Source organism: Gastrolobium bilobum, unplaced genomic scaffold (genome assembly GCF_033153095.1).
Source record: "Gastrolobium bilobum isolate Gb01-03AN ecotype WA unplaced genomic scaffold, APGP_CSIRO_Gbil_v1 utg3440, whole genome shotgun sequence".
Taxonomy (NCBI): Eukaryota; Viridiplantae; Streptophyta; class Magnoliopsida; order Fabales; family Fabaceae; genus Gastrolobium; species Gastrolobium bilobum.
Genome location: NW_026897292.1, coordinates 282,633 through 301,187, shown reverse-complemented (window position 1 = coordinate 301,187; position 18,555 = coordinate 282,633).

Here is an 18,555-nt window from a genome sequence, read left to right as displayed (position 1 = left end):
TGGTTTACTTGACAATTACTAGACCTGAGTTAAGTTACTCCGTCCATGTTCTTTCCCAGTTCATGCAAAATCCTACTATTGCTCAATATGATGCTGTCATCCGCGTTTTAAGGTACATCAAAACTGATCCTGGCCAAGGTTTACTCCTTCGATCCGACAATGATCTCCTTCTTCGTGGATATTCTGATTCGGATTGGGCTAACTGTCCACTCACCCGTCGATCAGTTACTGGTTATTTTATCATGTTGGGTACTTCTCCTATCTCTTGGAAAACAAAGAAGCAACCCACAGTGTCTCGCTCCTCCGCTGAAGCTGAGTATCGTTCAATGGCAGCAGCTACAGCTGAGTTGTTATGGATCAAATCGTTTCTGGACTCGCTTGATGTTCCACATTCACACCCTATGCAGTTGCACTGTGATAACCAATCTGCCATGCAAATAGCTGCTAATCCAGTTTTCCACGAACGTACCAAACATATAGAGATTGATTGTCATTTTGTACGCGATCATGTTCTCAGCAATACAATCACTACTACCTACGTTCGTACAGATCAGCAACTCGCAGACATATTTACCAAACCGCTTGGCATGAAGCAATTCAGTTTTCTCGCAGCAAGTTGGGCATTTCGTCACTTCATGCTCCAACTTGAGGGGGCGTGTTAGGAGAAGATCACCTTTGATCTTATCCTTTAGCAACTAAGTCCTAGTTTTTAGCAAGAATAGTTTGTTATTATTCTATGTATAGTTTGTTGAACAGTATACTTTATTCTAGTTGATCCTCCTTGATTCTTTATAACCGAATTGTGTATATATTAGCTATCAGCCATTTCATAAAATATAACAACATATTCAAATCCTCTTAGTTTTCTATAATTATACATTCCATATTTGGAGGGGAGAAAGAGAGAGATCTCTTTTCCAAACTTCACGACCAAGTAAAAAATCTCTTTACTATGAATGCTAAAATAAGAATTATAATGCAATGACCTTCGTGTTTTAAAAAGAAATTATTATAAGCCCTTCATGTTTATAGTCTGGCCAAGCCCCAGTACTTTTCCAAGAGAAAGCTGTCAGTATCTAGGAGATGAAAATTAGAAGGTGGTACTTCTTTTCTCCCAAGGCTAATTAAGCGTTCTCGTCTCGATGACGACGATGTACTAATTTGAATTCCCGGTCTTACTTAGTACTAACATGAATTAGTAAACAGGAAAAGGAAAAGCAGAGGAAGAATGGAGTAAACAGGATAAGCAACCATCAGTACAAATAAAGTTTCCAAGTTTGATTCTATTCCAAACATATAAAGACCGTTAACAAAGTTCAAATCCGCAGAAGCTATGAAGAGATTAAGAGACCATGCAATGAATGGGGTACCTTTGTGGAGCTTGATGAGGAGGAGCTTCTTGGCGGGGCTTCCAGTACTGCCTATTTATAAATATATATATATATATGTATTTGGTAGCCGAGAGAAAAGCAATATAGAACAACAGACCATGCACAAAAAGATGGCAGGGGAGAAAGAAGATCTCTTTTTCCAAACTACATGACCAAGTAAAAGATAACTTCTGGCAACATGACTCACTTTTGGGAACGGTCATGGAAATTTCATGGCTTATTCATCAGCCTGCCACTGTCAGCTTAGGGATACATTAGACGCCATTCACATGCATCAGAATCTGCCATGTCCCCGAATAAGCAATTTCCCATCTTGGACTTCAAACCTATATGATGATGATAAAGTAGTAATGGTGATCTTCTTTAATTTGTCTTTTTTTTTTTTTTTTTTGAAAACATCTTTTTTGTCTTAATTTAAACATATATTCAGTGCCTCTCAGGGACAAGTTGATTCATATTTTCCACAATACCATTATCTGTGTTCTAAGATACATTCTTAATTGTCAAGCAACGTCGTCTATATATAGTATATTATTGTATTATCGTATTTATTTTGAATATGGTAGCTTGTATATATTTTTCTAACTTCTGTAGGGGAGATGGGAACAAAAGAAAAGAAAAGCTAGAAAAGTAACTAAAGTAACTAAAGTTCTCCAATATCTCCATGCAATGATGAGATTTTAGTTTTTTAATTTTCTCTTAATGTGTGAACGCTGCGTATAAGATGGATCAGGACAACGCAGTTTGTTAATTTTAATGTTTATTTTAAAGTAGTTTAGAAATAAATATAATTAATTAGACCTACAAAAAATCTTTCTATTCTTTGTTTCTTTCTTTCTTTTTTTAACTTGTCTACCAGAAATCCAACTAATCTAATTAGAGTTACACATAAGAACTCATGGTTAGAGTTACACAAATTTGACAAAGCAAAGCTACAATCAAACTCCCCCGCGGGTCCCACGATGAACGAAGAAATTAAATGCAGATATGTCTCCGACCTTTATGTTATTGCCACTAATTAACAAAAGCCATCCATCTGTGTTGGGAAAATTCGGTTCCCTCAAGCTCGACTAGGCAGTTTTAGTGCGGAAGTCAATCAACAAGATCCTGATCTCGGATCTCGGCAATACCTCGGCCTGAACTTCACCAGGTCGGGTAGTGCAGCGGAAAATCAAAACGAAAACAGGAGAGAGAGAAGAAGAACACAACCAGATTTAACGTGGGAAAACCTTCTCCTATGAAGAAGTAAAAAATCCACGGAACCTAGTTCAGATCAGAAATCCACTATGAAAATAATGGTTACAACGAATCAAATACACCAATGTGGTGGTTAACTCAACCTCTCCAACAATGGTGATAATCAAACTACCCTAGAGATGTTTCACTCAAACTCTCTCTAGAGATCTCTCAAATGCAAAGCATAAAGCTTTTGCTCAAACAATCAAATAATTCTCTCAAATTTGTTCTCTCAAATCTGACCTAGCCTCCACCCACAACTAATGAGTATATACAGAGGAGGTGGAAATTAGGGTTAGGGTTTTTAGGAAACCCCTCAAATGGGCTTGGGCTTAGTATTGAAGGAGGAAGCCCAAAAAATCTCCCCCTCCGACTTCAATGCGTCGGCTTCAGCATCAACCCGGCTCCTTCACAGCAGTCTCCAAATTTTCTTGCTGGAACCGGCTTTGTCATCATGTCGGACCAATTTTGGTCAGTGTGCACCTTGACGAGTTCGAGCTCACCACCTTCCACCACATCCCGGATCCCATCATCAACTCGGACCTCAATGTCTTGGTCATCTTCAGCTTGTTGCTGATCATCATTTTCTTCATTTTCTCCCCCTGCTTCAGCTCAGATAGGAGGGATGGGTTCTTCACGTCTGACAGTAACCCGGACTTTGGGCTTCGAGATGTCATGAATGTTCTCATGCTCATGAAAGATCATATCTCGGCTTCTCACGATCTTCTTATTAATTGGATCCCAAAGTCGGAACCCGAACTCACATCTCGGCAAACCAAGATAGATGCATTCTTTTGTCTTTGCATCAAGTTTGGCCCTTTCATCTTTAGGGATATGCACGAAAGCTCGGCATCCAAACACTTTCAGTTGATTGTAGGCCGCTTTCCGACCTGTCCAGACTTCTTCTGGAATTTCTCCTTCAAGTGGCCGTGATGGTGAGAGGTTGATCAAGTCAATAGCAGTTTTGACGGCTTCTCCCCAGAATGATTTTGGTAACCCGGCATTGGATATCATGCTTCGTACCTTTTCTTCAATAGTTCTGTTCATCCTCTCAGCAAGTCCATTCAACTGTGGAGTCTTGGGGGGCGTCTTCTCAAGTCGGATCCCGGCCGCTCTGCAGTATGCATCAAATGGGCCGCAATACTCACCACCATTATCAGATCGGACCACCTTCAATTTCTTTCCAGTCTCCCTTTCAACCATAGCTTGGAATTCTTTAAAGGATTGGAGTACCTGGTCTTTAGATTTCAAAAAATATACCCACACTTTGCGGGAATGGTCATCAATAAATGAAACAAAATATTGAGCTCCTCCAAGAGATCTTTCCGACATGGAGCAAACATCAGTATGGACGAGGTCAAGAATATTCCTTCGTCTTCTTGGTTGATCCGGTCTCACAAAAGAAACCCGGTGCTGCTTTCCAGCTAGGCAATGCGTGCAACTCTCCAACGCTTGGCCTTTCAACCCAGTCAGTAGTCCTTTCTTGTTCAGGATCTGTAGCCCTTTCTCGCTCATGTGGCCGAGGCGCTCGTGCCATAGCTCCAAGCTAAGTTCATCTCGGATAGAATTGGCTTCTCCGCCATTGATCTTTCCTTGCATCACGTACAAGGAGCCTTCCTTCTTACCTCGGGCCACGACCAAGTTTCCCTTGGCCAGCTTCCATCTAACACTACCGAAGTAGTTCACTAACCCGACATCATCAAGTTTGCCTACCGAGATTAGGTTCAAACGCATGTCAGGAACATGCCTCACATCTTTCAACACAAGTCGGCATCCGACATCCGTGGTCAGAGTTACATCACCGACACCAACAATCTTGCTGGTCACTTGATTTCCCATCTTCACGACTCCAAAATCACCACCTCGATAAGAGGAGAAAAAAACCTTTGTGTGGAGTAACGTGGAAGGAGGCACCAGAGTCAACAATCCAGGTGCAATCATCATAAGCAACATTCAAATAATTATCCTCACCAAGGAGGAATATCTCAGCATCAGGGTTTGCAGCCACCGCAGTGGTGCTCTTGTCTTCCCTCTTCTTGGGAATAATCTGATCCGGCTTCACAGAGCCGTTCTTCTCATTATTCTGTAGGGTCCAGCAGTCTGGCTTCTTATGGCCTGTCTTTCCACAGTAAAAGCACTTCAACTCATATTTCGGCTTTGACCGACCTCTGGACTTGTCTCGTCTGTCACGACCTCTACCTCGGCTTTTGCTTCTACCGCGGGAGTCGGATTTCCCTTTGTTCTCAGCAACATTGGCCTCAAACGTACTCGAAGTACCTCGTTCTCTTCTCCTGGATTCTTCGCCCAGGAGGCTGTCTGTCACGACATCCATCTTCAATTTTCCATCTGGAGTCGAGTTATTCAGGGTCACCACCAGAGTATCCCAGCTTTCTGGCAGCGAGCTAAACAGCAGCAATGCCTGCAAATCTTCATCAATTTTCATATCAGCCTTTGACAGCTGAATCACAATACCTTTGTAGGTGTTCAGGTGTTCAATTATGCTCATGCCGTCCTTGTATTAAAGCTTAACAAGTCGGCGAACCAGGTGTGCTTTGTTCCTGGGAGTCTTCTTCTGAATTATGGACTCTAGCTTCGTCCACAACTCATACGCGTTCGTGAATTCGGACACGTGCTCAAAGAGGCTTTTATCAATATATTTCCTGATCGTGGCTACCGCCTTCCGACTCAGGATATCCCACTCCTTATCAGTTTTGCCTGCCGGTCTCTCATCAAGGATAATGGGCTCATGCAGATCTTTGCAGTAGAGATTATCTTCCATCATCGGTCTCCAATAAGTGAAGTTGTTTGCGGTCAACTTGAACATATCTCCATCATGAGTTATGCCACTGGTCTCCATCTCGTCTCCTTCATAACCCGTCGAACTCGAGCTCTGATACCACTGTTGGGAAAACTCGGTTCCCTCAAGCTCGGCTAACACTACTAGAAAATTCACAATCAGCGAGGGAAAAATTCCCTCGCAAAAACGGTCTGCAACGGAATTTGCGAGGGAACACAGTCGATCGCTAAAACTGTGGTCGCAAAGATATTTGCGAGGGAAATTTGTCCCAGGTCGGGTAAGCAGCCTTAGTGCGGAAGTCAATCAACAAGATCCTGATCTCGGATCTCGGCAATACCTCGGCCTGAACTTCACCAGGTCGGGTAGCGCAGCGGAAAATCAAAACGAAAACAGGAGAGAGAGAAGAAGAACACAACCAGATTTAACGTGGGAAAACCTTCTCCTATGAAGAAGTAAAAAACCCACGGGACCTAGTCCAGATCAGAAATCCACTATGAAAATAATGTTTACAACGAATCAAATACACCAATGTGGTGGTTAACTCAACCTCTCCAACAATGGTGATAATCAAACTACCCTAGAGATGTTTCACTCAAACTCTCTCTAGAGATCTCTCAAATGCAAAGCATAAAGCTTTTGCTCAAACAATCAAATAATTCTCTCAAATTTGTTCTCTCAAATCTGACCTAGCCTCCACCCACAACTAAACCCATAACTAATGAGTATATATAGAGGAGGTGGAAATTAGGGTTAGGGTTTTTAGGAAACCCCTCAAATGGGCTTGGGCTTAGTATTGAAGGAGGAAGCCCAACAAATCCTCTACAAAAGACTTGGAAGATGTGTCATCAAATATATTTATGCAGTATTCAGAGTATACGAATCATTGACATGCTCTTACAAATAAGGAAAAAAAGGCTCCCAACGGCCATCTCAATTGCTTCAACTTGAGAAGTACTAGATTTAATGGAGAAGTACTTATATAATCTTTTGATTCCTTTCTGAACGGTGGTCGAGCATGCACAAAGCAGGAACGTTTATGAAAATGTCTCAACAATGTTTATACCAGTCGGTGTAAGCTGGCTTGATATGCCAACCGGCCAGTGGCTTGTTTTCGTGGGACCCTACACTACACCTATCAAAGCAAACAATTGGGAGCATTCAAACCGGCAAGAACACCAGCCAACATATTCGAAAGGTAATGATCAAACCCTATGAAATAGGTCTATGATTACCGAGTTGGATGATATAGCCGATGTCGTGGCCCAGTTCGTAGTCATTAACCAATTGATTTCTATGATCTCGGGCCTCTCCATGTGCAGAGAGGCACATGTCATCATTCCAGAACGGGAGTCCATCACGACGCAGATCTTCAATGGAATCACAATCTCCACGAAAAAGAAAGCAGAGGCAATAGGTCAACGTCATCGTCTGGAAGCCCAGATGGAAAGAAAGGCCTAGCAGATTTTATATGAACGTAATGACAAGTTATATTGAGGCTCGAAAATTTATTGCAACGTCGAGTTAAGATTTTGTGAATTGGCACGGCCCAAGTAATCGACAATGGTTTTCTGATAATAATGTTGCAAAGGATACTGCGGATTTTATATTTAAAATAAGCAACGGATTTCAAAATCCTCATCCAGTAGTCATTACATTTAAGAGGCCCAGTTGGAGAACATGAAATTCAAAGAATTATGCTGGAGTTGTTGAATTATTTACATGTAAAAATGATTCTTTTACATGAGGCAATAGAATTTAAAGCCTTATTCTAGCTCTCGGGTTCTGATTTCAGCACCTGGAATCCGAGTTGGGCTTTGACTTGAAACGATGCTTCCATCATCAACGTTAATGGTACAATCTCGTGCGTTGTTGCGAATACGGCAAGTATACTAATGGTTTCAAGTAATAAATGGAAGTAAAATATCATCTCACGAGGATTAAAACAAAGTATTATTATAACTAGTCCTCTTAATTTGTGGAACAGTGACTAAAATGCCACGTTTTGTCAAATTTTTTACTCAAATGCCACGCGAACAATATTTTTTACCAAACTGCCACGTGTCATAATTCGCTACCACTGGTAGCGAATTTCGTGGCCAATAATTTTGTGACACGTGGTCATATTGCAGATCAAATTCGCTACCAGTGGTAGTAAATTATGACACGTCAGTTTTTTTCCGCGAAAGTGTGCCATGTGTCAAAAAATCATTCGCGAACATAATTTGCTACACAGTGTAGCTAGCAAACTACGCCCTGCTTGACACGTGTCATTCTTGCTGACTGTGCATTCTGACGTGGCATAATTCGCTACACTGTGTAGCGAATTATTCGCAAGCATATTTCGCTACACAGTGTAGCGAATTATCCCACATGGTATTCTGGGAAAATTTACTGTTGGCGTGGCAGTCTAGTAATTTTTTTGACCAGGCGTGGCAAAATGGTCACCGTTCCTTAATTTGGAAGATTCAGTTTGGTTTAGAAAATAGAGCCAGGATACACTTCACCTTTGATCCTCCTTTATAAACTTGAATTAATTCTTATAATTATTTAACTCATTAGTTTAGACAATTCGTCTTTCTCAAATCAATTAGTTAAACCCTAATGTCTTAGTGCATTTAATCCTTTAATCCAATTAGAACCCTAGTGTCCTAATAATCCCTCTTGAATTAAGCATTAAGTTGATGAATTAAAAACTCTACAATTCGTACCAGTTTACGTCTATATCATGCACAAATTGTTATTTTACCCTTATCAGGAATAAAAATCCCAATATGTCTATTGTGAGCTCTAACTCTCAAAATCTTATAAAATTGATCAAATCTAATAAGGATATGGAAAATTCATTCATGTAAAATAAAACTAATTGAATTAAAATATTATAAAAATAATTCAAAAAGTATAAAGAATTCACATTGGATCCATGATCCTAACTGTAACACCCCGTGTATACCCGGTTTGTTAACATGTCATCGTATTAAGCCACGCTTAATTAAAAATGCGGAATATCTTTTTCTTTTCAATTATGACGTCATTATCATTACCAAGTTGAATTACTTAATTCATTTCCAAAACATTGCCGGAATGTAAATTGCAAATAGACAGCTAACTGAAATACCTCAATTTATAAATATATGTGAGTATCTAATTCACGGAACTACAACAAGTAGACCGGGCATAATCCTGATACAATTATACAACTCCAATCTAAAAGCATAAAGTCAAGTCAATGTGGCATAGACAATCCCCATGCTCACCAAATAAGGCAACAAGCCCAACATCAGTGTCAAATCAAACAACATAATAACAGATAACAGTCATGTCAGCATCCAGCATATAATCATAACAACAGGCATCTAACTCAGCTCCGGCCTCCTGCCACCCGAGGTCTCAACCCTTGGGTTACCTGAACCTGAAATATATGCCCCAAACGTGGGGTGAGATCTCTAAACATAAATCTCAGTAAGACAAGGGGTCCTCAAAGATCCTCCACCCCAAGCTCACTTACATGTGTAATATAAGTTCTAAAAACAGTTTAACAATATAAGTTCCAAGACTAGTGCAATGCAGCAGATAATCATGTCATGTGTGTCATAACTATTCTACTGATCAGAGAAGTGCAGGAATACGTCTATTACCCACACAGTACGTGCCCATGTCGTACCTGCTTACAGGATCACATCCCGTCTAGGCGAACACCACATACATATCATAAGGCATTAGCACTTAACAGCTCAATAGCATTTCAATAAAACAATACATGAAAACACATCATGCATATAACCATCCCCCCATGGGACATGGTGGAACCAACAATGGCTAAACCGAGGACACGAAAACTTACTTTGCAAGCTAACTATCCAAACCAAGAGTCCAACCAAGAGCCCACACTAGCTCAAAGCCCAACAAGCAGCTTAATCACAATCTGTTTATGCAGTAATCAATCATCAATAACCATTACTCGAGGTTACCTAAGTGATTAAGGCTTTCCATCTCATTTTAAGTCATTTTATGCAGTTTCTGCAGGAGGTATTCGAACACTCCTCGATGAGTATTCGAATACTCCAAGTCTCCAGAAAGTATCCGAATACTTTCACTTAAGTATTCAAATACCACAAAGTATCCGAATACTTTTCCCCCCGGTAACCGAATACCACAGTATTCGAATACCAAAACTCATTGTATTAGAATACTCTCCAGTATTCGAATACTTCTTCATAGGTATCCGAATACTTTTCTTCCCAGAAAAGTATCTCAATACTCCTGCAAGGAGTATTCGACTACCAAGGGATAAATATTCGAATACTACACGAAAAGTATTCGAATACTTATAAGACAGAATGCAGAAACTCGAGCATTCTTCTGCATAATCCCATTTTTAAGGGTTCAAAAGCAATTGGGAGTCCAATGACTCCCTAAACAGATATTCATTAACATGATATGAACTCAGAAACACATTCCTTTACTTAAATGATTCAAGTTTTACTTTATAACCGATTAAACAAGCTTAAAACACCAAAATACAAAAGCTATGATCATGGTATACCTCTAAGGTTCCAAAACTCCGAAAATGAGACACACAAGGAGCTTCCAACTGAGTCTCACAACACTGACTTCCAAGGCCCACAAATTTGACACCTCAAGATGGTGCCTTTCTCCACAAAGCTCACAACTTGGAGCTCAAAATTCCATGACAATGGCTATACTCACACAACTCAGAAACACAACCCCTTAATCCTCACAAATTCTGAAACCCAACTCAGAAAAAGGTCCCCTACTAACACCCAAGGCAAGCCCTCACTCACACAAGGTGATATGGTAGAGAAACAAAGAATAAAAATGGTTTCTTTAGAGAGTTTTTCAAGAGGGGAAGCAATGGAATAATGGAGGCTCAAGGCTGAAGGTGGTGAGCACAAAGGGTCCTCACGTAGCAGCCAACAATATGGCCTAGGGTTCTGGGCCCTTAAGCTTATATAGGTCCAATTAATTAATCACACAGTATTAACAATAATAGCTACGCTTAGCATTTTAATCTCAAACTTTAGATTATGAACCTAGCCATTTTTCTAGGATTTTTCATATTTTTAGAGTAAATACCTTTTTTAGTCCCTAACAAAAAACACGGTCCCCAATTTAGTCCTTTACAAAAATAAATTAGTCAGTTAGTCCCTAACAAATTCAAAGTGGACCCATTTAGTTGAAATCGTGGTCCCTCACAAATTCAAAAAAGACCCATATTAGTCCCTCAAAAGGACTAAAATGGGTCCACCTTGAATTTGTTAGGGACTAACTGACTAATTTATTTTTGTAAGGGACTAAAGTGGAGACCGTGTTTTTTGTTAGGGACCAAAAAGGGTACTTACTCTATTTTTCGCAGTACCTTTTCGGTACGCGCTTTTACATAGCCAGTATCAGTTCTGGCACCAGTTCTCATTATTTTCTCTTGAAACGTGAAATCACAGTCCTATATATTATTCTAGGAATATTCATCTACTTATTATAATTTTTTGAGGTACTTCATCTGTACGCACTTATACCGCGGAGCAGAACCGATATATGCACTTTTCGTCAGAAAAGCGACTTTCAGCATTATTTCACACTTCCTATAATTATTTAACCCTTCTCATAATTATTAGGGTCATTATGGAATTACTTCATTAATCTCATAATTATTTAATTAAATTCCTTAATTAACGGTGCAGGTTCTTACATTCACCCCACCTTTTTAAAGATTTTGTCCTCAAAATCAGAAACATACCTGTCTCGAAATTCTGAGTACTGCCGGAGAAGCTCGTCCTATCGCTCCCAGGTACACTCCTCAGGAGTTCTTCGGGTCCACTGCACTTTGACCATCGGAATGATCTTGCTCCTCCGCTGCTTCTCGCCACGATCGAGAATCTTGAATGGTCTGACGGGAGTCTTTAAGTTCTCCCGATCCCCCACATCATCCGATTGCACCACGTGCGAAGGATCCGCTACATACTTGCGAAGCTGAGACACGTGAAACACGTGAAACATGTCGTGGATGTTGGCCAAGTTCGGAGGCAAGGCAAGCCGGTATGCAACAGGTCCTACTCTACCAAGGATCTGGTATGGCCCTATGAATCTCGGGCTCAGCTTCTTCACTCCGAGGGCTCGACCAACACCGGTGACAGGTGGAAATCTCACAAACACTTGCTCACCCTCAGTGAACTCCAGTGGACGATGCTTGACATCGTAGTAACTCTTCTGGCGATTTTGCGTCTGCTTCAGTTTCTCTCTGATCAACTGGATCTGCTGAGTAGTATCTTGGACAAAGTCCAAGCCAAACAAATCCTTATCTCCAACCTCAGACCAGCAGGTAGGAGTTCGACACCTCCTACTATACAACGCATCGTAGGGTGCCATGCCCAGGCTAGCATGGAAACTGTTGTTGTACAAAAACTCAACCAATGGCAGGTACCTATCTCATGCTGAACCCTGCTCCAAAGTGCAAGCCCTCAACATGTCCTCCAATGTCTTGATGGTCCGCTCAGTCTGTCCGTCAGTCTGAGGGTGATAGGTTGTACTCAATCTCAACTGAGTACCAAAAGCTTCCTGCAGCGCCTCCCAAAACCGAGATGTGAACTTCAGGTCCCTATCTCTGATGATACTCTCGGGCACCCCGTGAAGCCTCACAATCTCGCGAACATAAAGTCGGGCTAATTGCTCAATAGTGAAGCTCACCTTCACCGGAAGAAAGTGGGCGGACTTCGTCAATCTGTCCACAATGGCCCAGATAGAGTCGTAACTAGCTTGAGTCTTCGGCAAACCCACCACGAAGTCCATGGAAATGTTCTCCCATTTCCATTCCGGAATCTCAAGAGGTTGAAGTTTACCTGACGGCTTCTGGTGTTCTATCTTAACCTTCTGGCAAACCAAGCACTTGGACATAAACACAACTATGTCCTTCTTCATGCCCGACCACCAATAATTCCTCTTCAAGTCCTGGTACATCTTTGTAGAACCAGGGTGGACAGTAAACTGGCCCTTATGAGCCTCTGTCATCACCTCAACAGTCAAAGGACCTCGAGGAACCACAATCCTCTTCTGGAAAGTCAACAGACCATCCTCATTCCAAGACACTCCATCCTGGTTCTTTACATAGTCTAGGCACTCTCTCTGCACTTGCGCCTCTTTAATTTTCTCCATGAGCTCATTCTCAACTCTCACAGTTTCCATTTCGAGAAGTGCACCCCCAAACAAAGAGGTCACCATCAGATCTCGGAACTTCGCAATCACATCAAAATCGCCATTCGATTCATAGGATCGCCAGTCACTCTATCAATAGAGGTGACATGACCCCACACACTCCAATCCCCATAATAACTTGAGTGAGTTTGGTCCTATTCCATGACTTTAACATCAACTTGACTTACAATTTTATAAATCATTGTTCTCAAAATAAAATCATATTCTTTTCACAGTACGAAATCATAATCATGTTCATTTCAACCAATACATATTAGTTAGCATGTTCATTCATATAGTAACGTACCTTAGTTCACATACACCTGCAAAATTTTCAATTCCAATAACAAAATAAATCAAATACTCTATGCAACAGTATACCTCAATCTTATCCATTCTGAGGAAATCAGTGTTGCTCTTGAGGAAATCGGCTAATTCTTCTTTAATTTGAGGATCTATGGTTTTACATATTCAGGTAAATTGACCAGGATCTTTTCCCAATTTGAGGTTTTCTAGCTCTCCATCAGGTTCGGGTCTCGGTATTATTTCTTCTCTCATGTTTAGTTCAACCACATTAACAGGCTTCCTGGAGTGTTGCGGAATTGTGTTCTTGCCGAGTTTATCCCCTGGATGAATCCGGGGTGGACCTGTATGTCCGTCTTCATTGTCTTTGACGGTGTCAAAATTGCATCCCCTGGACTTTTTTTGATCCCCACAAACAGTAATTATTTCACTCTTGCTGCTTAGCATTTTTATCTTTTGGTGTTTCGTGGAAACCAGGATGTCCCACGGGTGTATAGTTGGTCTTCCCAGGATTATGTTATATTCTGATGGGAAATAGGCCACTATAAATCTTACCCATTCTGATTTGAACGTTTCTTTTGTTCCCAAGGTCAACCTGAGGTCTATGTAGCCTTTAGGAGGTGTATGCTCTCCATTAAAAGCTATCAAAGTTGTTTTGCAAGGTTTGAGGTCCTCCCCATCCAGGTTCATCTTTTTGAAAGCGTCCCACAATATAATGTCGGCACTACTCCCTGCATCAACAAAGAACTTCTTAACCTGACAGTTTGCCAGGGTTCCAGCAATGACCAGCCCATCAACATGTCCCGGCAATACACCATGCATGTTCTCCTTTGTAAAATACAACAAAGGAGGATCTGGTTTGCTTAGGTTTTCCTTCAATTTAGGACGGTCCCGAATAGAGAGGACCTCTTTCAAATATTTCCTTCTTGCACTTACAGTGTCGCCCCCTCCTCCAAAGGCTCCATTAATTACGTCGTAGTCGAATTCCGTTTCCGGGAACTCGTCAAGGTTGGAATCATCTTTGTGGTTCCTTTCATTCTTGTTTTTCTTTTCAGGATCCGGGCTTTTACTTCTCTTTCTGTTTCTTGACTTCCTTTTGTTGTTTTAGACCCTTGGGTTTTGATCACGTATTGACGTAATCGTCCATCTCTCACAAATTTCTCCACAGCATCTCAGAGATCCCAACATTGATCAGTTGTGTGACCCGGTCCATCATGAAAAGCACAGTATTTGGACTTGTCCAGTCCTCCTCTATTGAATATGGGTCGGGGTCTGTCTACTTTCTTCATCTCCGTTATTGTCACTTCTCTCCAGATTTGAGAGCGTGACACATTCAACGGTGTATACTTATCATACCTTCCAACTCGATCTCGGGTATCCGGGATTCTGGCCCTAGGATCTTTTTTCTTATTGTCAACTCGTTCTTTTTCTTTTGGGGCTGGGCTTCTTCTTCTCGGGCTAATTCTTTTGCCCTCTTCAGATTGCACATTTGCAATCTCCATTTATTCAAGTTTGAGGTATTTCTTCGAACAGGTTCTGAATTCTTCCAACGTCCTCACTGGGTCCTTATAGACCGATTTGGCTAGTCTGGATGCACCGTCCAAGCCTGCTACAATGAGATGTACGTGGACATTGTAATCCGGGGACCTGCAATGCAGCGTCCTTGAACCAGTTGAGGTGTTTTTGTAGGGTTTCTCCGGGTTGTTGTCGTATCTTTCCAAGTGCGAACTCGGATTTTGGATGCTTTTTGCTGGTCGCAAAGTTTAAGAGGAATTTCTGTCCGAATTCCTCAAATGATCTGATGGAATTAGCAGGAAGATTTGAAAACCATGCCTGCACTGCCCCAGTTAGGGTTATGGCAAATATCCGGGATATGAGGGGTTCATCAATTCCTCGGATATACAAGTCCGTGTCGAAAGCATCTATGTGGACTTGTGGGTCTTGACATCCATCGTACTTTGGCAAGCATGCCGAGTCAAAAGCCTCCGGGAAAGGAGCATTCAGTATTTCGCTAGTAAAAGGGCTGTTGTTATACTGCCCCCTGCTGTACTTCCTTCTGTACCCGCCGGATTCCATGCGTCCTCGGATGATCTGAGCATTCTGGTTGGGGTGGATGCCATCCCGGTCCCCCTGGCCATTAGCTTGTGCCAGATGGTTTTGAGCATTTTGGCCATCAGCCGCCTGGTTTTCCAGGTTCGGGTTCGTTGCATTCGCCGAATTATGCCTTTCACAGTTTTCCACCTCTATAACCCGATTCTGATGAGCCGAGTTGCGATATCCTTCCCAGCCATTGGCATCCTGGCCTTCGTTTCTTCCAGCTAACCCCATTAAGCGTTGTTGCAAGTCTCGCATTCCCCTGGTACTTTCCTCTCGTATTGTTTGGAAATCCTATTGTCGCTGGAGGTTATTACGATTTTCTAACTCTTCCATTCGCTGCATAATCAAAGCGAATGCATTCTGAGCCAGCAGAGTATCTGGATCGGCTGACTGGGCAATACACGCAGCAAGATCCCCGGGGTGCTAGGGAAGGTTGTTCCTCACTGGAGCCATGATTGGATCAAGACCCCTATCACGACGCGCTGGAGTGGAAGCGGTGTCGGAGACATCTTCGCTAACATGGACGTGATCATAATCCACGTCGTTCCCTAGTTGGTTCTGAGGCTGATTTACCTCTTCCACAACTGGATCCAGCAGTTGATTCTGGTTTTGGGGTAACTGCTGGCTACTGCTCCTTTTTTGGATTGCCATTCTTTGTCAGATTGGTGGGAACTTTAAATTCAGAGAAGAATTACCCACAGACGGCGCCAATGTTCTGTCCTTGAGACAGAGATGTCCAGCCCAATAGGTTAGTATGTTTCTCTTGGATCTAGTGCCCTCTCTAAGGTATCTATGAAGGAGATACCCTTGAGTCAAGCAGATCACTGTGCACAGAATACTATAACGGCGTTAGCCAATGGGATGTGTGTGTGTGCGCACAGTGACAACATAACAGTAAGAGAGAGAGAGAGCGTAACGTACCTTTAGGGTTTATCTTGTATTTATAGAGGTTACCTGTGGGTAGCGTGGATGGGCCTTTGGTGCATCTGGTAAGGGCTCAAGCCTGCTTGCTATGCTGTAGTATAAGGATTAGTATCCTTGATGGATATCTATCTATGATTAGTATTGATTCATATCTTGGATTGCTCCTTGTTGTGCTTATCACTTAGAGATGGAAAAACGGGCTCGGCTCGGCTCGGCGGGCCAACTCGCCCCACCCACTAAACGGGGCGGAGCGGGCTGCGTTTTTCAACCCATCTAAAAAGCGAGGCGGACTCATTTTTTGACGGGTTGATAGCGGACATAGGCTGGCCGAGGTGAGTCAGTGTAAAATAGGCTCAGGCTGGCGGGCCAACCCGCCCAACTCGCCAAACGGGGCAGGACGGGCTGAGTTTTTCAGCCCACTTTCAAAAGCGGGGCGGGGCAGGCTGACTCATTTTTTGGCGGGGCAGGCTGGCTCATTTTTTGGCGGGTTGATAGTGGGGTGGGGCGGGGCGGGCTGCCCATTTTACCATCCCCACACCTGATGGGCCCCTTATATGGGTCCATAAAACTTATCAAACACTCTCTTTTCCTTTTATGCAATCTTGTTTTAAACTATCTATATTAAAACAAACAACATTTTTGTCGATTTGATGAAATGATTAAAAATCTAAATTATTCTTACGTTAAAAATTTCCTAATTATGAATACGTCAGGGAATGGAATTTGAGTTATTCATCTTTAAAATAAAGTAATTTTAAATAGAAAGAATGTGGTTTCTTTGTGTGAAAATAAAAGGTGGAGATTGTTAGTGTCAATAATTAACATAGTCCAACTGGAAAAAGAAAGAAAGCAGTAAAAAGTAGGTAACTAATTTTCACATATGAGATTAATAAAATTTAATACTTTCAATTTACTTTTATTAGAAAAGAAACCAATATAACCTACATGATCTTCCACACTTTGAAAATACTATCCTCTTATAAAATAATAATTATTATATATTATTATAAAATTTATATTGCTTAAATTTAAAAAAAAATATAAACAAAAATGCCTGCTAAACATATCCTTCCCCCAAAGCTTTAGATAAACACACGGACAAAAAAATTTAAATATTTTTTTAATAAAAAATTATAGAAATATAGGCGTTTAGAATATATTTACAAATGTATAGCACTCAAACACGCTCCACAAAAAGTCAACAGTTTGACCGTAAAATTTTGAAAGTCCATAACTTTTGACTCGGGTGTCCGAATTAGGTAAAAAAAAACTTGATTTCACACAAATTTTCGAGATCTATGCAATGACATATCATTTGATATATTTTGTCTCTCACAAAAAAAGTTTAAATTTATAACAATGATACCATAAGAACGTTTAAACCCAAATTAATAAATAGAAAACCACTAGTTATGATTAGAAAAATTCATAGTAAAGATCTTTATAATTACGGTACGATTGCATTACTTTGAAAAAGTTTGAATTCACAAAAAAGAGAGACACGCTCCACAGGGAGCATAACTCACCTAGTGCTGACACGTGGCACAAAAAGTCAACAGTTTGATCGTCAAATTTTGGAAGTCCATAACTTTTGACTCTGGTGTCCGAATTAAGTAAAAAAATTTTGATTCCACACAATTTTTTGCGATATATGCAATAAGGCCTCATTGAAGGGGGGTTTGGTGAATTTTTTTTCAAAGCTTAGAATATTTTATAGTAAAATTTCGATAGGCCATAACTTTGGCCTCGGGTAGGGGTGTAAATGGGCTAGACTAGCCTATGGCCTAGCCTATATTTGGCCAGGCTTAGCCTATTACAAATAGTAAAACAGAACAGGCTACAAATTTTAAAAAAATCTATTTAGAAAATAGGCCATAGACTTTTTTGTACATGTCGGGTCTTTAAGTCTACAGGTCGGCCTATATCATATTATTTATTTTAAATAAAATAAATAAAATTATTATTTAAATAATTTTAATAATTAAATATTATTATTTTAAATAGGCTAACAGAGCTAGGACAAGGCTTTTATTTTTTAAATATAGGTCAGACCAATCTTGTAATTTGATATCTACATAGGCTAACAGGTTAGGCCAGATCCAATGTTTTTTACACAGGCCTGACATATTTAAGCCACAGTCTAGCCTAGCATAGTCTATTTACACCCCCTAGCCTCGGGTGACTGAATCAAGTTTTTTTTTATTCCGCATAACTTTTTGAGACGAACGTATTGACAAGTTCCGTAGGGGACTTGGTAAAAAAAAAATTCAAAAATAAAATTGCTTCCTTGTGCTCCGTTTTGTCTCCCATAAATATAATTTCAATTTGCAACAATGGTACCATATTCTTTACTAGGAATGATTCTAATCATGACAATGGTTTTCTATTTATTAATTTGGGTTTAAATGTTCTTATAGTATTATTATTGTAAATTCAAATTTTTTTATGAGAGACAAAATATGTCAAATGAGGTGTCATTATGTAGATCTCGAAAGGTTATGTGAGATAAAAAAAAATTACCTAATTCGGACACCCGAGTCAAAAGTTATGGACTTCCAAAATTTTATGGTCAAACTGTTGATTTTTGTGCCACGTGTGCAC